The 14118-nt window shown below is 38.1% G+C and overlaps 1 long non-coding RNA gene across 1 annotated transcript; it reads left to right on the top strand.

Annotated features, from left to right (window-relative positions):
* Positions 1-12154: 12154 nt before the first annotated feature.
* On the top strand, positions 12155-12593 carry LOC141626682 (uncharacterized). Its single transcript, XR_012536273.1, has 3 exons — positions 12155-12264; positions 12370-12447; positions 12529-12593. It is a non-coding gene; the product is annotated as an uncharacterized LOC141626682 (long non-coding RNA).
* The last annotated feature ends 1525 nt before the right edge of the window (positions 12594-14118 follow it).

The following is a 14118-nucleotide window of genomic DNA, read 5'->3' as shown; positions in this document are numbered from 1 at the left end:
TAAAGAAGCAAAATAACGCCTTTGAATTAAACATAATATGCAACGAAGTCAAAAGATAAACATATGACCCAAAATAGGGGTCACTAGATCGAGTATAGAGCCACTCGATCGAGTAAGGGACTTACTCGATCGAGTAGGTGAAGATCAGAAGCACGTAAAACAAATCACCAGGGCTACTCGATCGAGTAGCTAAGGTACTCGATCGAGTGCCCCCTTACTCGATCGAGTACCAAGGATACTCGATCGAGTACCCCAATTCTCAAGATTTGTCCAATTTTCGTAAAACAGCCATAACTCACTCATTTCTTGGTCGTTTTGGGTGTGTGACCTATCGTTAGAATCGTAAAAGAACAAGCTATCACCTCCAATTGGAATCACATTAAAATCATTTACGCATCTCAAGTTATAACAGTTTAAAGACAACTTTGCTGTAATCAGACGACATAATTATTTGATTTTTACTTCCAAACAACTTAAACAACAACCAAGTTAAACGAAAACAACCCCATACTCATGAAACCAGTAGCCCCAATCACATATTATTATTTTCGAAAACAACGCAACAACATTCATCATGCACTACCCACATGCTTTTATTCTATAGCCTTTCGTAAGACAAATCATACTCATACATTACAAATCCTATTCCATGTTACTAACATAACAACACTATAAAATAACTTCCATGATATAACCTGCTTAATCCGGAACCATGTTATCGTACCACGATGATTCATCTTTTTCCACTAATTCATCCATCATACCACATATTTACCCACCATATACGTTCAACATATTCACCCAGCACATGTTCAATTCATACTCCTAACCTTCTGTACTTTTACTCAACACGACAACAACAACATGTATACTTACACATCGCTTTATATATATATATAGACAAAACACTTTTCCTTACGTAATTATAACATGTCAAATTACATGTATCAATAATTATACTTTCATGCTTTACAATCAACCAACATACAATTCACGTCATTATCATCTTTCATCCATCAATTCATACAACATACTACTACATAAATACACACAATAAGCACATAACGATCCCGACACATATCCCATTGTGACCGGTTCAAAATTGTAGGGCGAGTTCGCGACTTTAGGACGTCTCCCAAGTCTTTGCATTAGCTCCTACAACCTTTACCCCGGGTTCATTTTAATTGACTCCCTAGATTCATTAGATTCATTGGTTACAGGTTTTTAATCGTCTCTCTGATACCATTTGTAACACCCCCATACTCCAAGTGCCTTACCAGGACCACTCAGGTTTAAGGATGCTACCATCTCGGTTACCCGAGGCATGATAATCATATGACAATGAAGAAACATACTTTATTAAATAAGTTTAAGTGATTACATTACAAAACCAACTGTAAGCAAAATACAACTGTTCTCAAACTATAAACCAACTGAAAGGAACTGTTCTAATAAACACAGCGGAAGACTAAAGACTCTGATATGTGATGACTCCATCCCCAGCTAGATCCCACGCGTATCCAAGATATACCTGCCAAGCAACTGCTCACCACCCCCGAATGGATCACCACAGTTTTTAAAACATTTAAACGGGGTCAGTACTAATCACACAACTTATATATATATATCAACAGTAAGATACACAGACAGCTTAACCGTCACACATACACACAACTACTCCAATCCCATCAATCTCAATCACCGACTGTCCACTGGACCAGCCCTGCCAGTGGGGGACCGCAGCCGTTCCCACCTAAGCCCCGCTCATCATACCGAGCGATAACCCTGTCCCATTAATGTGCACATCCCCTTCCGTGGCGGGTTCCACGAAGGGCGAAACTAGGGCGTGAAGTCACTCCCGCAAGTGACTCCACTCAGCCGAGAACGCATCTCGAGAACCATAGACAACCAATCACAATCACAACATCAACAACCGTTTGAATCTATCAACAATGTACAATCACAATCACAGCCGTCACAATATAATCACTATATCAAACAATCAATCTCACGCATCAACAATCATCCCATTATGGGACTAATACTGAGTAGGGAATCCTACCTGGAAAGCATAATTATCAGACGGTCTCTACAGCTGTATCAAAAAGGCTCTTCTACAAAACCTCCTCCTATCATACAAACATACAAACACTACCGAATCACAATCTACACAAAAACCCCCAAATCCCTAAATTAGGGTTTAACCAAATCAAAGGAAATACAATAAAAAGGGTACATAGATCTTACCCTCGACGCAAGGAACTCAACGGTACGAACAACGACAAGAACTGACCGTCTGAACTCCGGGAATTGCTAAGAATGCGATTAAGAAGATGGACTTGTTTGCTTTCTCTCTTAAACAGGAATTTAGGTTTTGTAAAAGTGGTTTAGAATAATGACGACGAAGCTTAAATACCTTAATCGCATAATTAACAAAACCCGAGAAAACTCCCCGTAAAACCGGACACTCGATCGAGTACCCAAGGTACTCGATCGAGTACCCCCATACTCGATCGAGTGCCTAAGGCTACTTGATAGAGTACCCCCTTACTCTATCGAGTACCTAAGGCTACTTGATAGAGTACCCCCTTACTCTATCGAGTACCTAAGGCTACTTGATAGAGTACCCTACAGGTCAGAAACTTTTCTAAAACGCAACTTACCCTTACTCGATAGAGTAAGGCCTACTCGATAGAGTACCCCAAGACTTATAAATACGGAGTATTACACTAACTCTCTAGCATCACTGACGACAACTACCTCACCCAGTATCATTTGTTGGTTTCAAATCTATTTTAATGTATCTACGCCAATTTTTAATGTATCTTACGACTATTTTAATGTATCTAAACATAGATACACAAAATTAATTACTAGGTACATTAAAATTTGATTGAAATACGTTAATACAAAAAGCAGATACACCAGAATTAGACTCGTCGGAATATTTCAAATAGTTTCAAGGAAATGAGTATGTTATCAATCTAGCGGCTAATCACCTGTTTCAAACCCAATTGGAGGCATTTCGTCTCTTTTAGCCTTGGTTGCTACACCTTGCACTTTATGTTCTTCAATCGAGCATGGCTTTTTGATTCAATTATTATGTTTATTAATCGAAGTTCGTGGTGGCTATCGAAGCTCTGATGTCGGCATATGTATGTGGCAAACAGAGGCTGAGTAGGGGCGATTGGGATGTGAATAAGGGCGAGTTGGGATTTACAGTAGGGGCGACGACGATTGTTGTCTCGCCACCGGCATCTTGCCAACGGTGGTCTGTGACGGAGCCTCATTATCGACGATGAGTGTGGTGGTCGCCAGATTCTTGTGTTGATGGTATATTAGGATGAGTGAGATTTAGGTTTGGGCTTTGGGGAAGTGTGTTCTTAATAATGGGGTGGGCTGATAGTGTTGTTTGTTATCAATAATGGGTTGGATAGTTTGTTCTCACCGTTCTCACTGAGTGTTAGTTCTCACCGGATCCTAGAACATATATATATATATATATATATATATATATATATATATATATATATATATATATATATAGAAATTGAATCATGTGAGGCACCCTCCTTAGGGTGAGGTAGCTGAACCCTTTTTAAACCATTGGATCTAATAATTGTAGGCTCACCAGATTATGACACGTGTCCCTATATAATGTCATAATACACTGTAGATACCCAGTATCTGCTGAGACTCCGACAAACACCCGATGATTATCGGACTATAACATGTTTTGGAATCGCGGCGTTTGATCGACTGTTTGTGTACAACTTTACGTCGGAAAACTTAAAACGATTTCGAAAATAAAACTTTTTAAAATATTTCAAAAATACCTGGAGTGTTTAATGCACGACAACGGGGTCGCAATGACACTAACTAGAGTCAAAACCGACACCGGACCAAAAACCGACTCAAAAATTCATATCCCGACTACAACAACGAGTCAAACCGAGTCAACCACCAAAAACAAAACATTTCAAACCTTCTACCTTAAGTTTTCCCGGATTTATATTTGGTCAAGTACCAAACATATGACTACAAAACCTAGGATAGAACAAATCATGATTGCGTTTGTGTGAAAGCGACAACTCACCTCGAAGACCCGCGACGTGGCTTGTGCCTCTTTGAGCAGTCCAGGTGGCCACGTCGCTCAAAACTCACACAACCACTCATTCTCCTATAAATACCCCTCAAATACTCCCCCATTTGAGACTTACACGAGTGTCCGCCCCCTCTTTTCTCCCTTAAAATTCTCGACTCGACTTCTTAAGTCACAATCCGACGCGTATTTACGACCTACCGATCGTAAATACAAGCCTTACACATTGTTTGGTACCGTCATCGTGCATTAAATCACTTGACCGACCACTTCGACCACTACACCGTCACTAAACTTAAAACACTCTTTTTACTTACCAAAACGGTTTTAAACCGGGTCTTTTCCGACCAAACGAGTTGTTACACTTACGTCGGTCACTCGCCATAACCAAACATGTAAGTATGAGGGTGTAAAAATCCTTCTTTTATCACGTTTTCATTTGTTTCATGACTATAACATGCTAAAACGTGCATAACATGAACCAAAACATGGGATAAACTAGCCAAAACTGATTTTTGGCCTGAGACAGAAGCCCCTTGGTTCACCGGCTTGCCCGCGCCTAAATGGAGTGTCCAAGTCAGAGATCAACCGTGTTTGTTCTCGTCATTTCCCTTTAATTCATTTTCATATTTGTAATCGGTTTTTACCATTTCAAATATTTTCAAACTCTTTTTATTTTATTTCATTTGTTTTAACCATAAAACATTTCTCACCCTTGGTTCCTCATACCATGACGGTTAAATCAGTGTTTCGGTGATAATATTTGGTTAATGACATTTAAAAGGTATTTTAAAGCCTTTTTTTTGAGGTATTTTAAAGCCTCTCATCATTTCTTTACATTTTAAAAACAAATATATTAGTCACCAACACAAAGTCATCCTTGGTTCTACATACCATGCCGGATTTTAACCCGGGTACGATGATGAGTATCGACTAATTATATTCAAATGAACTCAAAACAATTAGTTCATAATCATTTTCAAAACTATTCATGTCAAGTTTGTCAAGTCGAACCCGACACCGAATATTATCAAAATAATGATGATTATTCAAGTCTAGTTCTTCAAATCAACAAATGCGGTCTAAACGACCCTTTCAAACCAAATCGGGTTCAAATACCCATTTCTCAACACGTTTTGTAACGTTTTCGAAAGGTGAGAATACGACATATAACGGTAGGCTGACCCGCGCCTCAAGCAGGATTTTTCTTTCTTATTTTCAGAACCAGAGGAGGCCCCTTTACACCGCCGGCTGGCTCGCGCCTTATGTAGCCGTCTGGTACAGGGCCTGTTCCCTTTCCAGCATTAGTCTAGGACGATCCCGACTCCGATTAGCCCGGATATAGGGCAGATCAAATGACTATTTGTTCATTCAAAATCGTATTTGCAAAATGCCTTACTAAGACAAATGGATCACGTTATGCACCCTAAACCTAATACGGTAAATGGATGTTTAATTTCCGTCTTCCATGCAAATCAATCATTAATCCAACTCGACATCTTATACTTGATACTTGGATTAAATCAACCGACTTAGAAAGATCTCACATGTTAGGTTTAAATTAGTGGATGTGGATTCACGCATTTAAACCGTTTTATCAACTTTTGCATTCAACCAACCAAGATCGATCAGTAGAGGCCGCTACCGCGGGCGGGATTGGGTGTCTGATTAAAGGGCTTCCCAATACGTACCTTCACTTCTTACTCAGAAACTTTGGATAACGGACGACCTTATCCAGGGCGTACGAGAGTCATTCTAGAGATAGGATGCTAAAGAGGGACGATTTCCTTATCTTTAGTACCTATGTCAAACGCTGCTTTGTGCTTCGATTTGACCGAGGTATAAAGTGGATTTCGAACGGGTTCCAAGCATCCCACAAATGCTTGGTGGTGACTCCGAACATCTCTAATCGTTTCGAGGCCCTTACCGAGACGAAACGGACCGACATAAAACGATCCGGTCGAAAGCATTTTTACGCCGCCGAGCATGGCTTTCAAAAGACCGCTGCACGTCCACCGATTGGCGTGGCGTGCAGGTGGCCCGCGACTACGGACCGGTAGGTGGGCCTCCAAATCCACAGACCGAGACGTGGCCCACGTCCATATACACCCAACTCAATTCATTTACTCACTCATTTATCGTCATTCTTCTCTATGTCTCTCTCTCTCTCCCCCATCGCCATTAACGTTGAGCTTCACATCCGCCATTATCCTCTCAAAACACACGGTCATTACTCTTCTCATTTACTTCATCCTTCTTCTTCTTCTCTCTCACTCTTCAACTCGTCTTCAGCTCGTCACTCGCCATTAACGTTGAGCTTCCGACCGCCATTGTTATTGAGCTTCCCATCTGCCATTGTCCTCTTCAAATCAGGTATATTCGATTGAATAAGTTCCATATCCTCGTCGTCATTATCACTAACATAATCAAGCACCGTCGGAACTTAAATTACTTATTATTTTTGTTATTGATCTTAAATTACTTATTATTTTTGTTTTAATGCAGGTTTTAATCGTTTACTCAGCATAATCATGCACCGTCGGAACGCCTAACATCAATTGAAAAGCAATTTTCCTACTTCTTCATACGGTTTTCCCCTCTTTATTACCTATTATCACTTACATTTAGTTAAGTTTTGTAGCTTATTGTTATATTATCTTCAAATTTGGACTTAATGTTTGTCATCTGTTTGTTAAGATTCGTTTACCTGCTTTTGTGAAACCTAGAACTTATTTTGTGAATCTAGGAGGTAAATTTGTGAAACCAGTAGCTTATTGTTATATTATCTTCACCTTTGTTTATTTTCCCAGCTTGTTAGTCCAAGTACCTAGGAACTTGTGTTTTGTATTTTCACATTTCTTTTGTTTAACTAATATTTGTATTTCACTTGTTTCATAGACAAGTATGACAACTTGGTGCAATGGTTGTGTTGTTAATCTTCTTGACGAAGATCAAGTGTCATTTCACGCACTTTATGTCACTGAAAAACAACCAGCTATGGATTTCTCTTTTTCGACGTTAAAGGAAGTTATAGTGCCTGGCCGTCACTATCAAGCATGTCATTCTGTTTTTAATAATCAAGATCTTATGCGAAAAATCATCTGTAAAATTGATCATTATGAAGATAAAGCACATATGGCGCTCGTATGTCGAAATTGGGCTCAACTATTTCTGATACACAAAAGTGCACCTGGGGTCACCTTGGCATATTGGCTTTTTGTAGACATAATGATATGAATGGTGTTTGGACTATTCGTAGGGGTCCTAGAATAGTCTTTCAAACATGGAAATGTTTCATGATGGAGGATATGATTGCCAAATTCTTACTGCATTATCACCAAGCAAAAATTCCATCTCAGAGTACTCATCTAAATGCTCTTGATGATGTTGCACGCAATGTAGTTAATGAGTCATTGCATGTTTTAGCTACGCCGAGTGAAGAACAAGATATAGCTATTGGCATTGTTGCTGACTTACTAGTCACTCGTAGAGATCTATCTTTTCTTGACTTACCTTTGATGCTGTATATATAGCCTAGAGTTGTCCCTTGTTTGTAATGTACTATCTGTGTAACTAGGGCTTTGAGCTTTAAGGTTTTAACTTTGCCCTTTTGTTATTTTGTATAATTTCGTAGTAGTGTCAACCTTCTGTATAATTATGTACGTCTTAGTTTAACATTTTGGATAACATAAATTATCATGTAATCTTGTACTTTGTTTTAAATATTTCCATGGATCACTTTTCTATGTATATAGCAATGTTCTTTACTTCTGATTTTCCATTTAATTTTGTATTTGTTTTCTTACATATTCTTCCGTGCACTTATAATGACCAACTTATTTTGTGACCTTATTTTGTGAATTGTGGAACTTCTTTTATGAATCTTGCAACTTATTATGTGAATCCTAGAACTTATTTTGTGAATCCTGGAACTTATTTTGTGAACTTATTTTGCGAATCTTAGACCTTGTTTAGTGAATCTGAGACCTTGTTTAATGAATTTTTCTGCTTCTTCGTACGGTTTTCCCTCTTTCTTACCTATTATCACTTAAATTCAGTTAATTGACCATACCTTATTGTTATAATGTAATGTTCTTTAACAACTTATAATGACCAAGTTTCACAAAACAAGCCCTTAGATTCACTGAATAAGGTATGAGATTCACAAAACAAGGTCTGTGAATTCACCAATAAAGGTATGAGCAAAATAGATGATTTTAACCACTTATAATGACCAAGTTTCACAAAACAAGCCCTTACATTCACTGAATAAGGTCTGAGATTCACACAAAAAGGCCTGTGAATTCACCAAATAAAGGTATGAGCAAAATAGATGATTTAAACCACTTATAATGACCAAGTTTCACAAAACAAGCCCTTAGATTCACTGAACAAGGTCTGAGATTCACAAAACAAGGTCTGAGAATCTAAACCTTACTGACCAAGTTTCTTTATTTTGTGAACTTATTTCTCTTGCTTTGTGAATAATAGGCTTTACTGAGTTGTAGGAAGCAAGCCAAGCCAGGAAGAAGCGACGCGTTGAGGACGTACTGAAGCTACTGAACCACTCTACTGAAGCACCTACTGAAGCTACTGAACCACTCTCTGAGCCAGCTACAAAAAAGAAGAGAATTTACAAAGACAGACTGCCTGTGTTGAGGACTCGGATGTCTCCTGCTGGGCTTTACAACTTTCTCAACAATAAGGAGAATCCACCATCAGATAAACAGATTGAAGCTATACAAGAAATAGGATATGGTTCTCTCTTGCTTCTTCAAACAGATGTTGTTCTGGGTACCTTGGCGTATTGGGTAGTTTCGAATTACAACCCCTTGAAAGGATCGTTGTGTGGTGGGAAACTCCCTGTTTTAGAGGAAGATATCCATCTGTGCCTGGGATTACAAATGGGTCCAAACATTGTAGAAGAAGCAAAAATTGGAGATAAGTGCCCTTCTTATTTGTCTGTTTTGGAGGAGTTCAAAAGTTACTACACAGGTAGTCCCATTGAGGTCAAAGACATATTGCACAAGCTCTCTACATAAAGAGATGATGGAGATGATTTCAAACGCACTTTCATCATTTATATCTTCAATGCTCTTTTAGGCGGTGTTGTAGGGAATCGGGCAAGTTTGAGACTTCTTAAAAGTTTGGTAAACACTGACATGATCTCCAAATTCGACTGGTGCAATTTCATCAAATGCAAATTGGCTGCCCAAGTTGAGTCTTAGCAAAAGGAGTGGCAGACCAAAAAGCTGAAAGAAAATTGGTTTGGTGGACCTATTATGGCCTTGGTTTTCATTTATATTGACCGATGTGTCTTCAAATCACGCCTTGTTACTCGGCAGTTTCCAATGCTCTCAAGTTGGACTAAAGAAGCTATATCCTAGAGAGTTTAGGGGGAAGTGAATGACAAAGAATCGGAAAAGAAAACTTTCGGTGGTGGTTCTATTGAGCTTATAATGGTCATCAACCACCATATTCCACAGTTGTGTCCTCCTCCTCCAAAGATTGAGCTCGGCCAGTCTTCCAAGTCAACAATTCAAGATAAAGCATCTGAAGCTGAAGCTGAAAAATTACCTCTACCTGGGAATGAAGGCACTGGCGAGTTTGTCCATAAACTTGCGCTTTCCGCAAAGGAAATGGCTCAAGCTTTTGCGAACTACAAATCACTTGCTAGTCAAGCTCCCTCCAAACTGCCTTCAACAACAACAATGAAGAAACTAGTTGCAGCTGTAGACGGCATAGCAGAAGGTTTTAAGTTATCTCAACAAGAGGATGATGCTGAAAATGTGAAGGATGTGAAGAATGAGGAAAAGGTGTCAGACATTTTGGATGAGAATATCGTTGAGAAAGTGGTTGACGATATTCATGATAATGTGGAGAAAGGTGGGCAGAATGTGGAGAAAGCTGGGAAGAATGTGGATAATTTATATGGGTGGACTGAGGCTGATTTGTTGGCGGCATTGGATGCGATGGGTGAAGCTTTGCAACCAATAGCGCCACATCATTCACCACCACCAAATGCAGAATACCCATCCTTTAGGCTCCTAGCAGTTGATGACCATTTGTTGTCTCAACCTGAGCTTGAGCGTGACACATATGCTACGGTGTTATCCCTCCTTGTGGATGTCATCCCTCCTTTCACTGAGCCCACTCCTTTGGTAGGGAACACATCCTCTCACGCTGCTCTGGATGATGTTCTTCCTGACAAGGACGTCACTGAGCCTACAATTATTGAGATAACATCTACTCCTCCTACTACTGTGGTACGGAACACAACTCTTGATGTTATTTCCCTACCAGATACTCCACTTGTTTCAACAATCGATAAACCATCTGTCAGTAAACGATCTGTCAGTAATATCTATATTCGTCGATCGCCACGTCATTTGGCAAAGTCGATTTCCAGTGTTCCTTGCAAAACCTCAACTAATGCTGCAATCCCATTTCTCTTATCTCCATTACCAATTGAAGAGGATGTTCCGGGTCGTGGTAAGAGGAGGGTTGTAGTTCCAGCTGAAGTTTTCCGATCGCCCTATTTGCAAAGAAATTTTAAAATTTTATGGATTTGAATCAAGCTGAGAAACAAGTATTAGATTTTATACTTGGCGAATCATATGATGAAACGGAGATTCTTTTCCAAAGTCAATGTCAGACTTTGACAAGGAGCTAGTTGAAGCGTGTGGCTGAAGGCGATCGGATATCACCTTATGTGATAGATGTGTATTGTGAGATCTTAAATAGTATTGAGATATTCAAATCCCGGACTTCTCCTTCTCGTTTATTTGTGCCGTATAGAAATGAAAGTGTTAGTCTTATTACTCTCTACTTTATCCAATTCTCCAAGTCTATTTTACATGATGTTGACTTCTAATCGTTACTCATAATGATCTTATTTTTTGTTCCCAGTGTCTCTCCAATGTTGATGTTTCTGTAGTTCAACTAGTAAGTCTTTGATTTTGGTCTGCTTATATTTCAATTTAAGTTCATTTTTGTCTTTTTTATTCACTGCATTTTTGTCTTTTTAATTCAGTTTACTTTTTGTCCTTTTTCAGGTTTGCGCTCCAATAGTCTCCGCCTCATGCCCACCTTTCTTTATTTGTATCGACCTCAGAAGTAAAAGTAGCAAAGTGCAAATCATCCATCCTATGAAAGGCAGATCTGTTGATTATTTTTGTTTTATACAAACTGTGGTACGTCTATTGTTTCCATTTTACTTAGGAAAATGTGTGTTATTGTGATTCTACTAGGAAATGACTTTGTGAATGTATGACTTTATTTTGTGAAGCCTACACTTAAGGTTTGTGAATCTTATCACTTTAACTACTTATGTTGACCAAGTTTCACAAAAACAAGCCCTAAGATTCACTGAACAAGGTATGAGATTCACAAAATTAAGAGCAAAATAGATGATTTTAAACCACTTATGTTGACCAAGTTTCACAAAACAAGCCCTAAGATTCACTGAACAAGGTCTGAGATTCACAAAACAAGGTCTGAGGTTCACCGAAGAAGAAAAAGAACAAAATAGGGGACTTTGTGAAAGTAGGCCTTTATTTTGTGAATCCTACATCTTATTTTGTGTACCTATGGTCCTTTACCATTTCACTCCAAGTTTTACAAACTAAGATGTATGGTTCAAGTGGTGCAATTTCGTAGCTAGTGTCTGTTTTGACAGTATAGTACCTTACATGATTCCTAGATAGTGTGTTGTATCTCACAAAATAAGTTTTGTTTATACCTGTGCTAAGAAAGACTAATTTCTCTTTTCTTCATACAGAAAGAAAAGCTCATCCGGCTTCTTAAACCAAAGTTGCCAGCACTGACAAGTATTTTGTGGACGCCCGAAGTGTTTATCCCAAAATCAAACCTAACTTCTGATGAAATAGATAATGGCCTCTATTTATTGAACATATTGGAGAATTACAAAGGAAACAAAAGTGATTGTCCAATAACCATATATACTGTAAGATTACTTTTTCAACTCTATTTATACAATTTTTAAAAGTTTGAAACACATTATTATTCCCCTTTTTCCATTTATAGGAAGCTCAGGTGAAGCGTTTTGCATTGAGGGTGTGCTATCACATTATTACATGTGATAAGAACGTATTAAGAGATAGAGTGAAAAAAGATGCACTAGAATGGAGTCGTGTACCGCTGTAAGAACCTTCTTCTTTTAATATTATCAAAATTTTCTTGCAAAACCTTTACATTCTTTAGTACTTTAGTTGATTAAATAATCTTATATGTTCGTATTATGGCAGTGGCTCTCGACCACTTCCTTACAGTGACCAGCAATTGTTGGATTATGTTTGCAGATCAAAATCGGCACAAACTAAATTGTAATGATTTTGCTTTGATTTTACAATATAAAAGTTATATTGTGAGAGATATGGACTAATTGCATTTCCTCAATATTTAAGTGACGCTATGGTGTCCACTCCGTGGATGGAAGTCACAAGACATGCTTTATAGACCCTTGGACCACGTGGCTTTGTTATGGATCAGGTAAGTATCATTTTCCTTTCCTTTTTCTTTTCATGTTTCATTTTACTTTTTTGTGAATCCTAGAACTTGTTTTGTCAATCCTAGAACTTATTTTGTGAATCCTGGAACTTGTTTTGTGAATCCTGGACCTTATTTTGTGAATCCTGGACCTTATTTTGTGAATGCTGGAACTTATTTTGTGAATCCTTTACCTATATTTTGTTAAATTTGATTTTGTAGGTGATTGATATGTTTAGAGTGAAGTACACACTCGGTAGATCAGATCTCCTCTACTTGCCAACCACAGTATATGTGAGCTTCAAATCCTTAAGATGTTGATATTCAAGTATCTGCTTTCTTAATGTTGCTCCGCTCTGGTTTATTAAAATGGTCCTACTTTTGTCACATGCAGACCATTCATGAAGAACGCAACCCAGCTATTTGGGGTCAATACCTGAAGTCTGATTACATTCCATTTGATGGGAGCAATATCCAAAAGGTGAAATATCCCTCTTCTGCTATTTATGTTCTTTTTTATTTATTTTCGTTCATGTGTATTGTTAATTGGTTTGTCTATTGCAGGTTTTTATCCCTATGCTTAATGATAAGTGTCATCATTGGTGGGCTTGCGTTTCCGATTTAAAGCAAAAAAGTAAATTTCATCCTCGACTCGAGCACCGATTTACATGCGGATCCTGATAACCACACAGCCCACGAGAGTGTATGATTTTTTTCCCAAAATATTTTGGAGTATTTATCTTTAGTTTCTTAAAAATATAACACTGTCATATTTTTATTGGCTTTTTCATGTTCAAGTTGTACCAAGTTTCATCTGTTCTTTGTGGTGATTCATCTGCATTTGAACCTTTGCGGTTGAAGCACATTAACCCAATTGTCAACCTTAAAGTCCCTTAACAAAAACTATGGTATGTAACCATGTATCTTCGTTTTTTAGGCTATATTTGTCTTTTTATCGTACAAGTTTGAATGGTCCCTCTCTGACCAAAACCAAGTACCCAATCCCATATTGCTGAAATGAATGGTTGAATAGTTGATCTTCACTTGAGATGTTTCTTTTACTCATAAATGTTTATTTATTTGTAGTTTTGATTGTGAAGTGTTTGTGCTGAAATGGTTGGATGCGTTGGACAATGAAAGTTTATGGACCAACAGTGAATATTTTGAGGTATAAATTTACGGGTTTTGCCTCCTACCTTGCCATTGCTACATATTAAATATATACTATACTGTATGAAAATCTCTTTTGCAGAAATTGCCTGACTATCGAAAGAAGATAATATTGGGACTTCTTAAATGGGATAAAAATACAAAAACGGTACACTTGCTTGACTTAAAATTAATGCAAAGTCCATTTGGTCATAACTTTGGTGAACATTTTGTGAATAAGTTGGGTGAAAATCTCTTAATTGTTACTTGTTTTTGATGGTATAGGTATTTCATTGATGACATGACAGTCTTTTTGCCATCAAATGATCTTTCTCCGATGGATATGTGTTCACTGGCGG

The sequence above is a fragment of the Silene latifolia genome, chromosome Y (genome assembly GCF_048544455.1).
Source record: "Silene latifolia isolate original U9 population chromosome Y, ASM4854445v1, whole genome shotgun sequence".
Classification (NCBI taxonomy): Eukaryota; Viridiplantae; Streptophyta; class Magnoliopsida; order Caryophyllales; family Caryophyllaceae; genus Silene; species Silene latifolia.
The sequence above is the reverse complement of the archived record's forward strand: the minus strand, read 5'-3'. Positions and strand labels throughout refer to the sequence as shown.